At 42.3% G+C, this 16973-nt stretch overlaps 1 protein-coding gene across 16 annotated transcripts in view; it reads right to left on the bottom strand.

Moving 5' to 3' along the window:
• Positions 1-16973, bottom strand: part of KALRN (kalirin RhoGEF kinase) — a 505663-nt gene that overhangs the window by 354430 nt on the left and 134260 nt on the right. The window lies entirely within an intron of this gene.

Raw genomic sequence — 16973 nt, forward strand, 5'->3', positions numbered from 1 at the left:
CGCTTTGGCTTCATTATTATAATAATTAATTTATATTAGCAGGTGCACATTAAGAAGCTCTGTTTCCACCCCTCTGCCACCACCAGCTGGTGCAACATGCGTGTGTCAGTCACGGAAAATAGTAGTTGTGCTGGTGCCCCTCACCATCCATCTTACGCCTGCATCCTGCAGCTTTGTTATGGGGTCCAGTCAGCAGCACTGGTACAGAGCTGCACAAACAGATAATGGGGAGCAGTTTTTACCCCAAAGTCCCTAAAATGGCCAGAGCCAGATATGGTGGGAGACAACCAGACACATAATGCAATTTCCCGTATTTCATGGGAGCTGACTGATGGCAGAGCACAGGTGTCAAGGCCAGGTATTTGAAGCAGGACATTTATAATAAGCTTTTATAAACTTGCCCTGGAAAAGTAGATAGGACTTTACAACAGAGCTCTCATTCCTGAGGAACATGTCATGGAAATGTTCACAAGTCCGCAGATCTCTGTTTTATACCTCATCCAGTGGATCCCAGTGCAGGATTTGGCCCAGTGCCCAACAGTAGAGTTCTGAGATATTACATGGGACTGAGAGAGCCAGAAAAATACCCTCGTGGTAATGCCTGCTTAAATTTTTTGATATGATGAAAATGCAGCCTGTGGACATACATCTACCCTCTCTAGCACTTTCCTAGGAAGCCCTATCAAATGTTGTGATATCCATTTATAGCAAGGTGTACATTAACTCCAGAAATCCAAGATACATGACACTGGCTACTAATGAAAGCTGCAGGATAAAGCAATAATGGCATGCTTGGGAACAAAAAACGCATACTGAAATATTATAGAAAGAAAGTTATTAGGCAGGAGAGGCACAAAATTCAATTTTCTGAGTGGTACACTGGCTTAAAATATAGACAATCAGCCTTTTCACGGCCATGAGATGGTGCTTTTTTGCGAATGTTGCGAACTCACACACACAGAGAAAAACAAAGAGATAAACAGTCTCTTCTTCTCCTGCACTGAAGTGCTACAGTACTGAGCACACTGCTGCTATAAGACTACTGACAATTAGGGATGTGTCACCCTGAACAGTATCTCTGTCTGCATGTATCTGATCTGCCCATTACCATCGTTCTCAGCCACCACAGCAAAACCATGCACAGAAATCTTACGTTATGGGAATAAATATCCATTGAAGCCAAAGTGGCAAGTCAGCTGAGCACATAAATTGCCCAGATTCTACCCGAGGACAAGAATAATTATCTTTCCAAATCCACTTTAAAGCGCTCACTAAAGAATACTTTCTGAAGAGGTCAAGCCCTGATGATAGCTGATACTTTCAAATGAATCTTTGTTATTGCCCAAGTACAAAGATCTGTTTTAATGCATCACGACAGAAGAATGCCTCTTCCAGGAGCGAGCCTGCCCCTATTTGTGCAGATCATCCCTTAAGTGTTTGGTAAGTCACATGACTCTGTGGCTTTGAAAGATTGCACTTTGAAGTCCAACAGACAGATGTCAGCATAAAAAGACTGGGGGTGGGGGGGAAGTCCAAGCCCTGAAGAGCCAGCAGCAATCGACAGAACAGCAGTGAGCTTGTCTGTGGAGACCAAACAACCAACAGCAACTGAGCAAGTGCCTCACCCCTTTGCTTCTGAAAACTGTTTAGCAGTAGTGTAGCTACACAAGTGCCAGCAAGGTGAAGTGCCCTAAGTCGGCTCTACCTATTCAGCAATGTGGCTGAACCCACCAGCACTTACAGCACCAGGAGCTTGGGAGCACCACCACTGCTAGAAAACAGGTACTGGGCAAAACAGTACCCTTGAAGCCATAACACCAGTGAGTCCCTCGGGTGCCAATCGTTTGAGGAACAGTGTGTTGTAGCTTGCGCTACCACTGTCACTGCTGTTCCAGGGATAAACAGAAGGCTTCTGTCATCAGTGTTTTCAATCCAGCCCTTTTTCAAAAGCACTGCTATTCAATTATAATGATTGTTTTGTTACGTGTGGTTCTACTCTGACTCCATAAAAATAGGATCATGGAGTTCATGTTTATTGCGTCTCAATGATTTCCAGATCAAATGCAGTCAGTTTACAAGTAAAAGAGATGTTTGGTTTGCTTTTCCAACTACCAGGTCTACAAACTCACGCTGGGATCTAGAAGTTAAGTTGTCATCTTTTTGGCTTGTACAATTGCAAAAGGAATGAAAAAGAAATCTGCTTGCTCGCTCCCGGAGTGGCTGTGTATTTCCAGCTTCAGAGATAATAAGGAATAAAAATGAAGACAATATTTTCAAACCCACTTATCTAATTCTGTGCTTCAGGGCTTCAGAAAGGTAATCTGATTTTAAAAGCTACTCCAAGGGCATCTTGAAGTGACAAGATTTAAGTACCACATAAAATCTTACTGCATATTTAAGTACATAAATAGTATGTAGCTAACTTTAGGTACCCATTTTTCAAAACTGTTCCCCTTAATTTAGTCAGCAAATTAATCAGATTTGCATGTGATTACACATAGAAAGCAGATCATTTCTGTAGCAAGGTGTTATTTTTATATAGACACTTGTCGGAGCAGAATTGCATGTTAAACTAAAATTTATGAGTCTGCAAGCTGAGTGTACATTAACTATTTGACAGCTGCAAATTATTGCATTACAACACCAAGTTGCTTACACAGACCCATGTGCACATGTGTAACTCAACCATTCTCCAGCTGTCTGTAAAACCTCAGCGTTGTAGGGGTTAGTAGGTTAGCAGGTTTGCCTCATGGCAACTCTGACACACTGTAATCAGGTATCTGAGCCCCACTGACCTGCAGATGAAAGAAGCAAGATGTTCCAGAGGCAGAAGAACTCCTGAAACCTGGTTTGCTACAGATAAGCTACCTACCACCTTGACATACAGATCCTCTAGCTCTTTGTCATGTCCCCTGTGAGTTCCCTACAGCAAAACCTCCACTCTTCAGCTTCTCTCCATTTCATCCCTCCCTCTTTCCTTCTGAGCTCCTTTGCCACATGGTTTTGGATGCCACCAGTCAAACACATATTATACCCAGTGCTGCTCTGTGGATCCCAGTGGGATGGTCTCCTCGAGCCCTGCAAAGGATTTGCAGAAGCCTTAGCTAACAGCTGTATGTGAACACAATTTATGGTGGGTAAACTGAAGAAGTGTTCACTCCGTTCACCAGTTGTCACAAAGCATTCCTTCGTGACCCATGGTGCAGCCACCATGGCCACCCTGTCTGGAGCTGGGCTTTGCCTCCTCCATCCTTGTGCCTTTGAAAGTTAATGACAACGTATGATGGCAACCAAAGAGATAATGTATGAGAGCTTACTGGAAAAGTGGGCTGAAAATAAAGGCTGGGAACATGGCCAGTATTTACAGATGTACCGAGTTAGCGAGTTGAGAGGAACTTTCCAAAATATTGGCCGGTTTTACACACCCGGCCTTTCCACGCTGGTTTCATAAGCTGGAGGTGCCTGCTTGCAGGGGCAGCACTGCCAGGCCATCCTCGCAGCTTTACTGTGGCTCTCCCCCCTTTCCTATCCCCCTCCAACAAGGACAAGCAAGGGTGTTTAATTACATCCAAATGCTAACATTTTTAGCTAAGTGTAAAATTGTTCATTTGGAAAGCAGCGCTCCTGGCTTCCATCATTAAAGAGCACTGTGATCAATGTAACATCAGACCAATTACGGCTGTTATGGTGCTGAGAGATGCATTTCTGTTCTCTGGCTCTGTGTATGTATTCAGGTGTAAAGGGAAGGAAAGTGCAGCCTCAAATGCTAATTGTGCTGCTTAGGACATATTCACTCCTAAGGAGTCCTGTCAGTCACATAGCCTTTTAGTGTCAGGCAATTGCCAATCCTTTCCCACTCCAGCCCCAGCCAAGGTCTTGCCCGTGATGATGAAATCTGCCTGGAGATTTTAGAGCCACAGTCATGCAAGACAAAGCTGTTCCTGCAACAAGATGCTACTGACTTGCCTTCATAAACTGTCAAGGGGGCTCTGAAACGAGCACAGTGAGAAGGAATGGGAGTACTTGTGGTTCACTCCATCCTCCGGATGATATTTTCCCAGCACTAGTCACAGCTCGTGCTATTTGAGTCATCCTCATCTGAGAATGTGAATAGTTCCCAACCAGTAATGCAGCATTTCTGTTTTCAGGCTGAGAGCTTGGCTTCCCTCACAGTGCTCCAAGCTGAGCTGAGTCCTGGAGACTTCAGGGATGTTCGATGTCCAGGGAAGGGGCCTTGTACAGGTGGGGTGGTAGGGTGGTAGCAAATGAAATGCTCTGGGCTGAAAGGAAAACAGAACCCTCCCAATACTATTGGCTTTAGACTTTGGATTAAACCCTATCCTTAGTCATGCTGAGGCAGAGAGGAGCAGCCCTGCACAGTATTCAGAGAACTGTAGATTTACCCTGCTGAAGCCATCCTTCAGTTCCACACTTATGTATGACTTTCCTCATGATCCCTCTGGGAATTATTTAAATTCCTTATAAGAAGAAATGGATTTGCCTTGCCATTTACAGCACAGGATGTTGTAGAGTTACTGGCTCAGACCTGAAAGTTTCCTACTTGGATTCACAAGAAAAATAAACATTAAATTGGAGTTTAAGTTGAGTAAATTCAGATATTTGAGAGTAAAAGTAGCATTTTGTGGGAAGTTGTAATTGTTCCACAACAAAAAGAAATCCAGAAAATTCAGAGCTGAGTTAAATGTAGAAGTAAACCAAGATGGCTAAGGTATGGATATCAGTTTTAAGGCATACCAGCAAGGTTGCAGAGACCCTCCAGGGACAGCAGGGAGCAAGCACGCAGCTATGGCTAATGTGCACCACTACTGATAGCTGAAGATTAAATTGATATTGAAAGCCCATTGCAGATTAAATTGATACTGAAAGCTCATTTCATTTTTTATCTTTACCTTATTAAATTATTTTAGGATGAGAAAAAGGAGACCACGTATCTGTATGCTAAGAGTAACACAGAGGTATAGCACATTAATCTGGCAATAAAGCCATCACGGACAATCTGTTGGCTAAAAGCCTCAGGATGTATATCTTATTCAAAAGTTGCATATAAATTAAATTAGCCCAAGAAACAGTTACTGCCTTATAAACATGTGATGTTTCTAACCATTCATTTAGCTGTTTTCCTGCAACAAAACAGATAATGGAGATACCCAGACATCAGTGCAGGTCCCAACCCCTTTCTGTGGCTCCTTTAAGAAAGCTCTCTAGAAATTAACACTGAACTTACACTTGAGTTTTATTCCTTGGAAGGAAACAGCCCTCCCTTCCTTGGTGTACCCTCTCCAAAAGCCTGTGAAGGAAGTAACCCGTGTCATAGTGAGGCAGATAAAAGCTGCAGGTGGCCCTATATGTGAGATCTTCCCCCAGCTCCATGCAGCTCTGCCTGGGGTCTTGCTGTGCCAGCTCCAGTCTCCAGGAAGCTCTGACACTTTCCCTGGTGGTCCCAAGATAAGGAAGGATAATGGTTACTCGAGTTAGCTGGAAACATTTGCTTTTCAATGCTGGCCACAGATGTAACGTGATCACACGCAAATGGTTCGCTCTTCCTGTATCTCAGTTCACCCATATGCTAGGGACAGCATGTCTCCCTAACTCCTGAGAGCAGCCTCAGAGCCTGGAAGCAGCATCTTGTCTTTTCACTGGCCAAGAAAATTTCTTACCATCAGTGGTAAGTGGGTGTTTTCTCTGTACGGTTTGCTCAGAGGGAAATTAAAAGGCAGAAAGCAAAGATGTAAAGCTGTTCTTGAAAGAAAATGTCCATCTCTAGAAAAGTGAGAAAATATTACAAGTTCCACACATTTAGCACTGCTGCCAAGTGAAGTCTTGAGCAATTAGTCTGCTGATTGCTTGAACTTCACTGGGTGTAGTCTAACTTACCGTCAGTGTAAGCCTCAGTATGTTTCCAGCAGAGGGTGCTCAGCCAGAGCTATTCTCAGCTGCCCCACTTGCCTGTTCGGACCCAGTGAAGACCTTTGGGTGCAACTCATCGCCCAGTGCAAATTTTTAGTTAAGCAAGTGAGAAATAAGAGTGGCAAATACTGCACTCAGAAAGAAACCCAGCTTGTCTGAGTCATCTCTGAGCTTTCCACAACACACCTGAGTAGGATCACTCCTGTCCTGGAGCAGCTGCCATGGAGAACTGCGTGCTTGGAGGCAAAGTGAATCTACTCTGTGGGTGAAGGAAGAGAGGCATGGGAAAGCCTCACATGGGGTTATCAGAAGCTCAGGATAAGCCCCTCAGCCCTTGTGCAGAGCCTCGTGCCATGCACTGCATGGCCTCTGCTGACAAAGACCAGGACTAAACCAGTCACTTGCTTATCCTCCACGCTGCAGATGTTTACAGGTATTTTCACTAAACACTTCAAAAAGGTGCCTCTCTCAGGAGTCTGCTTACACATTCTCAATCTTCTGAGCTTTCAAACATTTCATTAGATCTGAAATTCCCACCACAGCAAGTAGTGATCTTCAGAAGGTATGGAGTCTGGGTGATGGAAGAGGCACTTAAGCACAGAGTGGGTGTTAGCCCAGATCTTTTCCTCCTCAAGTCTTCCTGGTATCTGCAATAGACTGCACTCAATTTTTGAGCAATAACAGTTCCAAAAGTTCACAGATTTGAAAATAAAACATGAAATCATATACCTAATTGCCTGGGTACTGGAGCATATAATTTCTCCATCTATGAGCCTGAAAGCTGCCAACACAGTTGAGAAAGGAGCTGCAGTGTGGGGCAACAAGCACAAGCCTTTTGTTTGTTTTTTGCAGAAGCAAGAACACTTGGTCACCAAAACCATCACCTTCAACTTTTAAGACATATGCCCCAACTCTGAGATGTTCAGTGAAATGAGTATGCAAATTTGGTCCTCAATAGGAAAATCTACACACTGAAATTTGAAATAATCAGTTTGTCTCCACTCAAGTGAATCTCAGGTGAACCCACACTGATGCCAGATTACCTCTCATTATTTGAAGTGCTTGTCCCATATATCTGCATGGGAGGTACTAAGCAGGGCAGAGAGAGGAAGCTGGCAGTCAGCAGTGTTTTAAGTGTGGTTAAAACCCAGACAGCTTCAGAAAGAAAATACTCCCCCTGCTTCCAGTCTTCCAGTCAAAGAGTCACATCTAGACCAAAACCTGAAGAGGAAGCACATCAGAAGCACTGCAGCTTCCCACTCTGGAATATTGTGTTTGATAGAATTTGTGATTTTAAATTGGGTCAACTAACCAATAATGTGGCAAAAGAAAAAAAAAATGAATGTATACCAAAAATGAGGAAAAAAGGGGAATGTGCAGCAGAAAAATGTTATATGATGTTATTAATGACTAGATTATCTTTTTCCTTTGTCCTGCTGTCCTGTGAGGGAAATTAGGTCTCACACAGGGCTTGTAGCTGCAAGTCAAAACTGTTCCTTCAGACCAGAGAAGCGTCCAAGGCCTCAGATGCATCTCCATCATAACGGGTCCCAGCCACATGTTCTTCTGGCAAAGAAGGCCAAATTCCAATGCCTTTCCAAGGCCTTTTTTCAGCCAAGGCCTGGATTTTGTTGTGAGGGAACTTGTGCTGAAAGTCAGTCAGAAAGTCATAAAGAGATGTGCTCATCTGGAGCCGTATCTCTTTATAGAAGGTTCCTGTTAGAGAACTTGTGTCATCTGGGAGACAATGTTTATCATTTCTTCAGGCTGAATACATTTTTGTTCAAGTCACAGAGACATATTATTTCTTGAAAACAGGGTAATCCAACTACCTTAAGATCTTCCTTTAACGCAACTGGAATTTACAGAAACTTAATGCAACATATAGGGCTTTCCTAAAAGAACAAGACTGTGTGATAGCTCAGAACTGCCAGGCCTCTGCAGCTGAAAGTGCAGTGGGGTGAGAACAGACAGTTAACATGTGGAAATGAGGACAAGGAATCAAAAAAAAGAGAAAGCGAGACAGGAAGACCCACTTTTTAATGAAAATATTATCCTGTGAAATTGCACAATTAAAAGTCAAAAGAAGAAAATTTGAACGTGGCACGAGTTAAAAGAATTACATTTTATACAGATTTTTTTTATCCTGTCTTCTAAATAGTCAATGATCTGTTGCACATAAAACTGTAGGATGATAATTGGAAGCAGAGTCTAGTCCCATGACAGGAAATAAACTCTTATCAATGGCTTTTGCAGATCCCAGTCAAACCGTTGGGAAATTGGTAGTCTTGAAAATTAATATGTAAGATCATGATCTTAGAGAAGGATATAGCAAATACACTTATCTGTAATGAGTCCATACTGGGTTTTTTGCCATGAAGATAACCCTTGAATAAGAAATCCAGCCATTTCCTGGTTTGGACTTTGTCAGGATTCCTGGTAACAGCATTGAGGAGAAAACCCACGTAATTCGCTTGGCAATGTGAGACAGATTACAGCTTCCAAGCAAGCGCAAACAAGAGATTTTCTAGCATCTCATGAGCTGAGCTAAAGACAATAACAGAACATTATATAACATGACAGAAACCCATTTTCACCACAATCCATTAGTGCAGCTGAATCACTCAATTCTGCAAACTGCACTGATCATTCAACATTAATTGGGGCAAATTAAGTTATAATTTATGACTTTTCTCCTTCATAATTATTTATGGAAGGAAATCATGAGGAACTAACAATTAAGATGATGGTGAAAAGCTTCGGGATAATTTGTTAAACACGTGTGTCCTTTCTTTTTCTTGTCCTCAGAAACAGCCTAGTAACTTACCTCTTGGTTACTTGGGCTGTCATTTACAGCTATACCCCAATATCCAGCTCATGGAAACCAGAAAATTCACAGCCCACTTTCTCTAAATGCATGAATAGGAGCTATGTCCATCTTTGTGTGACACACACCCAACAGCCATTAGACATCCTAGGATGCTACTACTGTGGAAAGCATTTTTAGGAAAAATGAGGGAAAAATACTTCAAGAGAGGAAACCATTATAGCTGGGAGATCTGGAAACCAAGGGAGGAATCCACAGGTCTGAGGTTGATGCATTGTTACAGATCAGCAGTTCAGGCAGAGTGTGACTTGTGCACTGGGCTTGTGCCTCTGTTTTTCCAGGATGCTTTGGACTCTTAATGAAATCGAGAAACCATTTCAAACCAAGACCAATAACTACTGCTTATCTTATATGCACAGAAAAGGAAATTTAACCTAGGCTTAAAAACAAATTACAAAGAAAAAGAAAACATCTAGCATTGTAATCTCATAACCAATTATTCCTTTCACAGCCTATTATTCCTTGCACATTGTCAGTTCTCTTCAATTAAATGCCCTTTGCTATTTTAAATACTACAAATTAGTGCCAGTTCAAATAGATGTTGTAAATTCATGCAGATGAGGAAGACAGACATCCAAGCCATAATTCTTTATTCCAGGCTAATTTGCTCAAGTTATAAACTGCTGATTTGAACATGAAACAGGCCTGAATGATCCATTTTTCCACGGTGACCAGAAGACAGGGTATGGGGCTGATAAAAACATCCTGATATTTGGCGGTAAAACCTCATCAAACCTTTCCAGAGAAGATAATATTCAAACCCAGAATCTGAATAAAAGCAGTAGGCAATTTCTTCTCCAAGCTGAAAATCCATTATCATTTTGTTCCCATTTTTCTCCTGTCACACACAGTTTTCTTAAACAGCAGGTATTTGTTATAGACAAAACCTAAAGGAGTTGACACGAATAAAAAGGGTTTGGTTCCTACCCTGCCTTCCTGTTTACCAAGCAGCAAATCCTGCCTGAATTTCTCTACAGTACGCAAAGATAACTAGCAGCTAAATAACATACTGCAAGCAAACATATCATTACAAGGCCAAGTCAGTACATCCAATCCATGCATGAAACACCCTCTGAAAGAGATGGGAAATCTCAACAAGGAGTCACTGCAGATTCAGGACCAGGTGGTAGCATGGAGTGTATGAATCAGAGAAGAAGTTGGCCCTTGATTTATATTTTATAAGATAGTATATCTTTAAACAAAAAATGGAGCAAGGTAGAGGCTGGTGATAGGCTCAAATGATGGCTGTTTTCCCAGGGAAGAACACAAGACCGTGTTAGTGCAAAGGATGATGATGGCTTTTCACTTCTATGGAGAAGCAGAGAAGGATTTTGAGGACAGCTCACATGAGAATGTCTTTATGTCAGACAGTAGTGGAATGTACAGATAATCAAGCAGCTATAAGTGCACTTGACAAGTTACCACATTAAAAAGCTTGGCAAAGCCACTACCCATCTCCTAGGCAAGAGAAATGACTGCCCCAGGCTGCTGCATCAGTAGTGCTCTAGCTAGCCCTGTTTGAGCCAACCTCTTGGTCACTTTACCACAGAAACCACAAGAACAACTCTACCATCCAGACATTCTTCCTTGAGCCTGGTCACTGCAGGATTTGGGGTCTGGAACAGGGATATAGGGATATGCAGAGCAGTGAAAAAGCAGAGTCTGAGCGGCAAAAGCTGGACATGCCTTCAAGATGAAGATGCTCCCTGTTCTGCCCCTACACTTCCCTCTCACCTGTATTAGCCACGCAGGCCTGGAAAAGAGACCAGAGTGAGTTGGGATTGTGCTGTGTTTGCCCTGTGTACATAGACCAATTTTCTCATATTATAAAAGCAGCACCATCCTCCTAAGTCCAGGGATGATGGACATCCTTTCCTCTGCCAAATTTCTCACCTGTCAGGCGTCTCTATGAGAAAAGATGGTTCTTTTTGTTCTTGCCCACAGCAGCAAACCAAAAATAACAAAAACTACAACAAAACAAACCAAACAAAAAAAAACAACAAAAAACCGAACAAAAAAACCTCAACAACAACAAAAATGACAACCAAAAAAAAAAAAGGACTATTGAATGTTTTGTGTCTGCTTTGAAATACTGCAAATACTTCTGACAAAAGACCAGGATTTTCAAAGGGATGTCCATTTGGAGAACCCAGTTTCTTAGCAACTGTAGGAGACCTCTTAAGGGGTAGAGATTTCAAGAACAGAAGCGACAAACATGCTCTAAACCTTACATCTTTTTAGGAGGCTCCAGAAGGGGAATTTGAAAATACAAACCCTCAAAACGTCTGCTTTCACTGGCAAAATCTCACCCCCAGTGTCGTATCTGACATAGCCTTCTGGATCCCCTGTGCATCCTCCTCCTGCTCACACTAAAGTAAGGTGTTATTGTCAGTGCTGCAAGCAGGTTGTGTTTACACTAAAATCAATCCTTCAGCATGCTTAGGAAGTTCAAACAAGAACTTGGCTGTAAATCTGAGGAGTTCATCCAGACAATGATGTTAACTGTTCCTGTGTGTAGGAAATGCTGCAGATTGACCTAACACTTCTTCTAAACAGGAGTTTTACTACATCTCCTGTGTCAGTCACAAAAGTGATGGGTGGAAAGAATGTTCATTGTTATTAAAAAGGAAAGTCAGTTTCCAAAAGGAGATATATCACAATCCATCCCTTCTCTGCCAAACACTCCTGCGTACTTAAGGATTCTACTAGGAAAAGAGATTAAAGAGAATTGTGCAGATCAGATTATCGAATGACAAACTCTTTCAACCTGCAATTCTGAAAGCATAGCGTTCTGGCATCTCACACCACACCTCAGCTGCTGGAATATCAGGTACAGCCAAGGCTTGCTTAATCGACTACTAGTAGGAATCAGGCTTTACACTGTGATGTGAGTTTCCTTTTACTGTTGGAGTGGAATTTTTGTACTAGTTCGAAACAAAGAGCAGTGCAGCTGAGCAGAACACAGGGCAGTTTTGTCCTTTTCACTTGCCCTGCTGAATGGGCTGTCAGCAGTTCAGTCTATGTATCATGAATGCTAAAGTACTGGTTCAGACTGGAGTCCTCAATAGACCTGCTGTGGTACCAGGCAGCCTCCTAATTCCCACCGCTGCAAGAGCAGCACAGCACAGCACAGAAAAAAATCCTCTCCCCCCAAAAACCCAGACATCCTCCTTTCCCCCACATTTAACAACATTTCTGCTCTGCATTTCTGCCTCCTCTTTCTGCATTGCTGAATATACATCTGGGACAGGCTCAGTTGCATTTCAGTGCTGCACACTTTATCCCAGCTCTCCACTGGGAAATGGAGATCCCTTTAGGTGCTTCTTCAGGCAAATTTCTTTAGTAGCCTCCTGTTTCTCCCCATTCCCTCCCCCCAGCTTTTTCTGATCTCTGAATAATTTGTTCACACAGTACTGCTTCCTTTGCCATTAGGAGCCATAAATCAAAACACAAGCACTGCAAGGTCTTACACTTTCAGAATCTATTAATTTTTGGTTTCTTTGGAAAATAAAAGTCTGTGTAACAAGTATGAGGGAGTCACAATTACTCTTTTAACAGAGGCTGATGGAAACAGAGCTTCCAAATTTCTGCCAAAACCAAATATTTTTTCCTCCATTACCTGGGTTCATTTTCTTCCTGCAACCATCAAGTTTCAATTTACAAATGGTTGCCCAGCATAACCTGCCCATCTGCTGGGCTCCCTCCCTCAATGATCACTCCCCAGCCTCTGGCACCCCTTGACCCAAGGACCAAAAAAATTGTATCACCATGAGAACTTTAGAAATTTGGTGTGTATATCTGGCAATTTGAGGAGGGCTCTCCCTTGGTCCCAGCATCTTCTGTCAGCTTGGCTATTTGTCACCACAGAGCAGCATGGAGTGACACTGTGGACAGGGAAATCACCACCACAAGCCTGGCTCAGGGGACCTACAGTCAGGTTCATATAGCAGGACAAAATTACCACAGGGCAGGGAGGTGCTGAACCAAGAATCAGAGGGATTCACTCCAGTAGCTGGTCAGCAAGAGAAATGCTTACTGTCCCCAAACTGTTTTTCCTGGTCTTCTGGACAAAATGTCTTTTTGCCATTAAATTACTCTCATGAGATCTTTACACTGACAGGTCCCCAGTAACAGCACAGCCTGTGGAGCCAAGGATTAGAAAACCCCCTATCAGCTGTAGTCAAGATATGAAAGAGTAAAGCTGGTCAGCACATTTTTATCTGTTAAAGGTTCTACCATTCCGAATCATCTCTATGATCTTTGTACAGAGAAATCCTGCCTGTGATTCAAAGGCAAGTGCTTATACTTGATCAATGCACCTCACAAACATTTCCACATGGTTTTGGATCTTATCTACCTAAAATCTGTAGTAATAAGTTCAAATGAGCGACATGAACATACAGAGGCTTGTTTAACATCACCAGCCCTCAGAAACTGCTTGATAACTCCAAGAGCTCTTCAGAGGGATCAACATCTTCTACATGAGTCCCTGAAGCACGTAACTCCTCCCCCTAAAAAAATCTGAAACCCAACAGCTATCACCTGAGTCTTGCAGATGCACTAGGTGAAAACAAACACGTTACAATAGCACCAAACTATTACAGCAACTTGAAGCCACTGCAGCCAACAAATGCCAGAGGTGAAGCTCAGAGTCATGCTCAAATTGCTTTTTCATCGTGGCCCTCATCCTGGAACTACAAAAATGCGTCTTGCAGAGTCAGATCAGCAGTGAGTTATTTTGGCTTTCTACATCCTGTATCTCTGAGAAGGAAAGAGTTGCAAGTAATCAGAAATTTGTAAGTCACGTTTCTTTGAAGATGGCTGTTATTCTGGGTTGCTTCACAGATGTCAGAATTATTTACTACAGAAGTTCCTTTCATTAAGAAAAGAATTTTTATAGCTGAATTTCACTAGTTGCAAATGAGTGAGACACCATGTAAAGCACCAAGGAAGGGCTTTCACCACTTCAAAGCACTGGGGTTTGTAACCACTTCTACAAGTCTGCAGAATTTATGGCTGAAGTGTGTTTGTATAATGTGATCCCAGATTACAAGAAACAAGATTCCAAATAATTCAAAGCTAAACAAGGGCTCACACAAATGCTAAACTCTGTAGTGTCTTTTTATTCCAGAAGCTTCTGAACATAGAGTGCAGCCGGAGTCGTTAGCAGCTGGCTGTCACTTCCCAGGAACTCACTGGTAGTAACCACTAAGGTCCGTAGCCCCTGTTAGAGGATGCCAGCACAGCTGAATGCTCTATTCATCATTTATATGCCATTCACAAGACTATACACACACACACAAACTTCAGAAGGCCAAAGGTTTAGCCAATCTGTGAAAACTGGGCAATTAGTGCAACGTCTCCTGTTAAAAGCTGGTGTCCTCAGCTAACAATTCACGACAGATCACTGAAAACAATTAGGGCTGTTAACATACAAGGCACTAAAGACATTTACAGTGTGAAGTCATTGGCACCCCGGCAAGATGTAGAGATTTTATATAAGAGGATACATATGCGAACACGTGTTATAAGCCTGATCATTAGAGTCTACATGAAATGTCACCTGAGAATTCCAATTCCTTTGAATAAAAATGTAAAAGGAGTCATATATCCTCTTCTGGTGGTGTATACTACAGTTCACTGGAGTTGTACATTTAAACACAAGAAAGAGAGAAAGAAAGAGAGACAGAGACATCCCTGTCCTCTTCTGCCGCATTTGTGGGGACACGGAGTGGGCCTTGATGGGCTCTGAAGCCAAATGCAATGAAGCAACAGGAATAATGGGCCATGGAGGTGGATTTAAAATTCAGGTCTGTTCAATCCCTACGCTTTTCTCCTCTCTTAGAGGTGGAGTTCTCTCTGTGCTGCCAATAGATGAGGTTTCATTCCTGTAGCCTTTTTCAGCCCTCTGCAATTTTTAATTATGGTGGAAGGAGGTATTTCACCTCTAGCTTTGCAAATTCTGTCCCAAAGGGAAATTCAAACAAGGTTGGGTTTATTCTAGTTTTGAAAGAAAACAAATTCGGTAATGTCAAACTTTTTCATAAAACAGACTTCCAAGTGTTGACTAACTGTCATCCTGATGCTTTAGTGAGCATTTAAAAGAGCAAATTTGAAACAGCTGAAATACCAGGAAAAATTAAATAGCAACTCTTGATCTAAGAAAAATATAAATTGATGGAGCAACCTGCATTGGATGCAGAATTAAAATGCACATGGGAAATAAACTGGAATACCTCACTCAATTTTTGTTCATCACAGGTCATCAAGCTAAGATGAGAAAAGCAAACTTACAGTGTTTTACTTACCAGAGTTATGGAATAGCAAGTGGTCTAGGACTACTCCCATAGCAGTTGGGAAAAATATGCATTTTTGAAAGACTGATTCTTCTGGCAAATTCATAACAGAGTGTGGCCACAGGCTGTAAAGGACAGACCACACACACGCTTTCTGGACAATCAGTGACGGGACATAAGCCTTTCCTCTGACTTCTTGATATAAACTTAATGGTTACCAATATTTACTTAGTCTGTAAATAAAGGTCATGATTTGGTAATATTTCTCTGCTCTGCATGTGCTTAAACAATATGAAAATCAATGCACTATAAGGGCACAGTCATGGCCTTTTTTCAAACAGGAAGAGTTCCTTGTCACATGTTAGAAGAGAAAATCCCAACCCAGAGGAGCACAGATGAGAAGATCTTCAAAGAGCCCAAACTGAACCATAGTTGAAATGCAAAACACAAAGGTATTTGCTGTCAAGGCTTCAAAAATACACTTTTGCCATTTGACAGTGGTGACTTGGTGACTTTGGCTGGTACTAACACGCCAAAAAGTCATCACATATTTCTACATTCTTTGGATTCCACCTTTAAAATAACTGCCAAAATTGCCAGAAGCCCAAAGCAGAACCTTCCAGACGGACACAAAATTAGAGGTTTGTCACCTTTTTTCCTTTATCACATGAAACATATCCACTGACATGCACAGTCTGGCTTTGACAGAAGCTTTATTCTATAATCACTCTAGGAAAGCAGAAGGCACCCTGCAACACCCACCCCACCCCACCCAGCCTTTTATTTCTTTCTTTGTTCCCTTCAATGGCAATGGCAGGAAGGAATTTCATACAGCGCTGAGGATGAACAATCCAGTTAATGACATTGCTGGAAATTCATACATCTGGGACAAAAGCAAGCTTCAGCCTGACAGCTGTTTGAAACATTCAGATAATCTCATTCTCTTGAACAAGATTTTCCCAGTATAAATTTTAGACGACTCAGACAACTTTTATTCAATTTTACAAACTTGGGACATAACACTTGTTTGTGCAAAACCTTCAAGGTAATTTTCAGAGACCTGAAGATCTCTGGGGGTTTAAAGGTCTTGAACTAACTCCCAGTTAGAAGAGAGCACATCTGAGCGACGCCAGTGCCACAAGAGCTCCAGGTTTGCACCAGGCATCAGAGGACAGGGCCTGGCTCTGGTGCTCTCCTCCATGCCCAGCTCCATGAGGACCAGCAGCACACCTTGTTAACAGCTGCTGTCTCAAGATCCAGAAGGCAAACCAGAGGAAGCCCTCAATCATTCACCAAATCCATCACACCTATGTGAGCCCCTGCCACCCAAAGGAGTTCCTGTACTCGCAGAAATTAGGTATATCCACTAGCAGATCCTTGTCCTCAGCACTAATAACTGTGCTGTGTACAATGTGCTGCCCAAGAAAAACACTTCTGTTTACAGTATGAATAATAATAAACCAAGAATTTCCTCTTTTCCACTAAGTAGACTCACTTCTTTTTCCTACTTACTTTTGGCTCTGTCTGCCCAATGTTTTGAGCATTACCTACACACTTAGAGAGGGCAAAGGCACTGCCCATTCCTACTCACAAGCATCCCAGTAAAACTTCTAGTACTACAAACCACTCTATACTTCCTTTTAATGACAGTCAACAAAGAGACATCTCCAAACACCTTCCATCTGTCCCATCAACAGAAATGAGGTTTCCTCCCCGTTCTCTAGACAAGAAGGATGGATCAGATCAAACCAAGCTGCTTCAGCACAGGGAGGGAAGTGAGCAGGAGGTAAATGTGAAGGCATACAGGGAAAATACACACACAACCAGTATTTGACTGCAGGGACCTATAATCAAGCAGTTGG

The sequence above is a fragment of the Manacus candei genome, unplaced genomic scaffold (genome assembly GCF_025592945.1).
Source record: "Manacus candei isolate 608988 ecotype Guabito, Panama unplaced genomic scaffold, ASM2559294v1 h1tg000023l, whole genome shotgun sequence".
NCBI classification, from domain to species: domain Eukaryota; kingdom Metazoa; phylum Chordata; class Aves; order Passeriformes; family Pipridae; genus Manacus; species Manacus candei.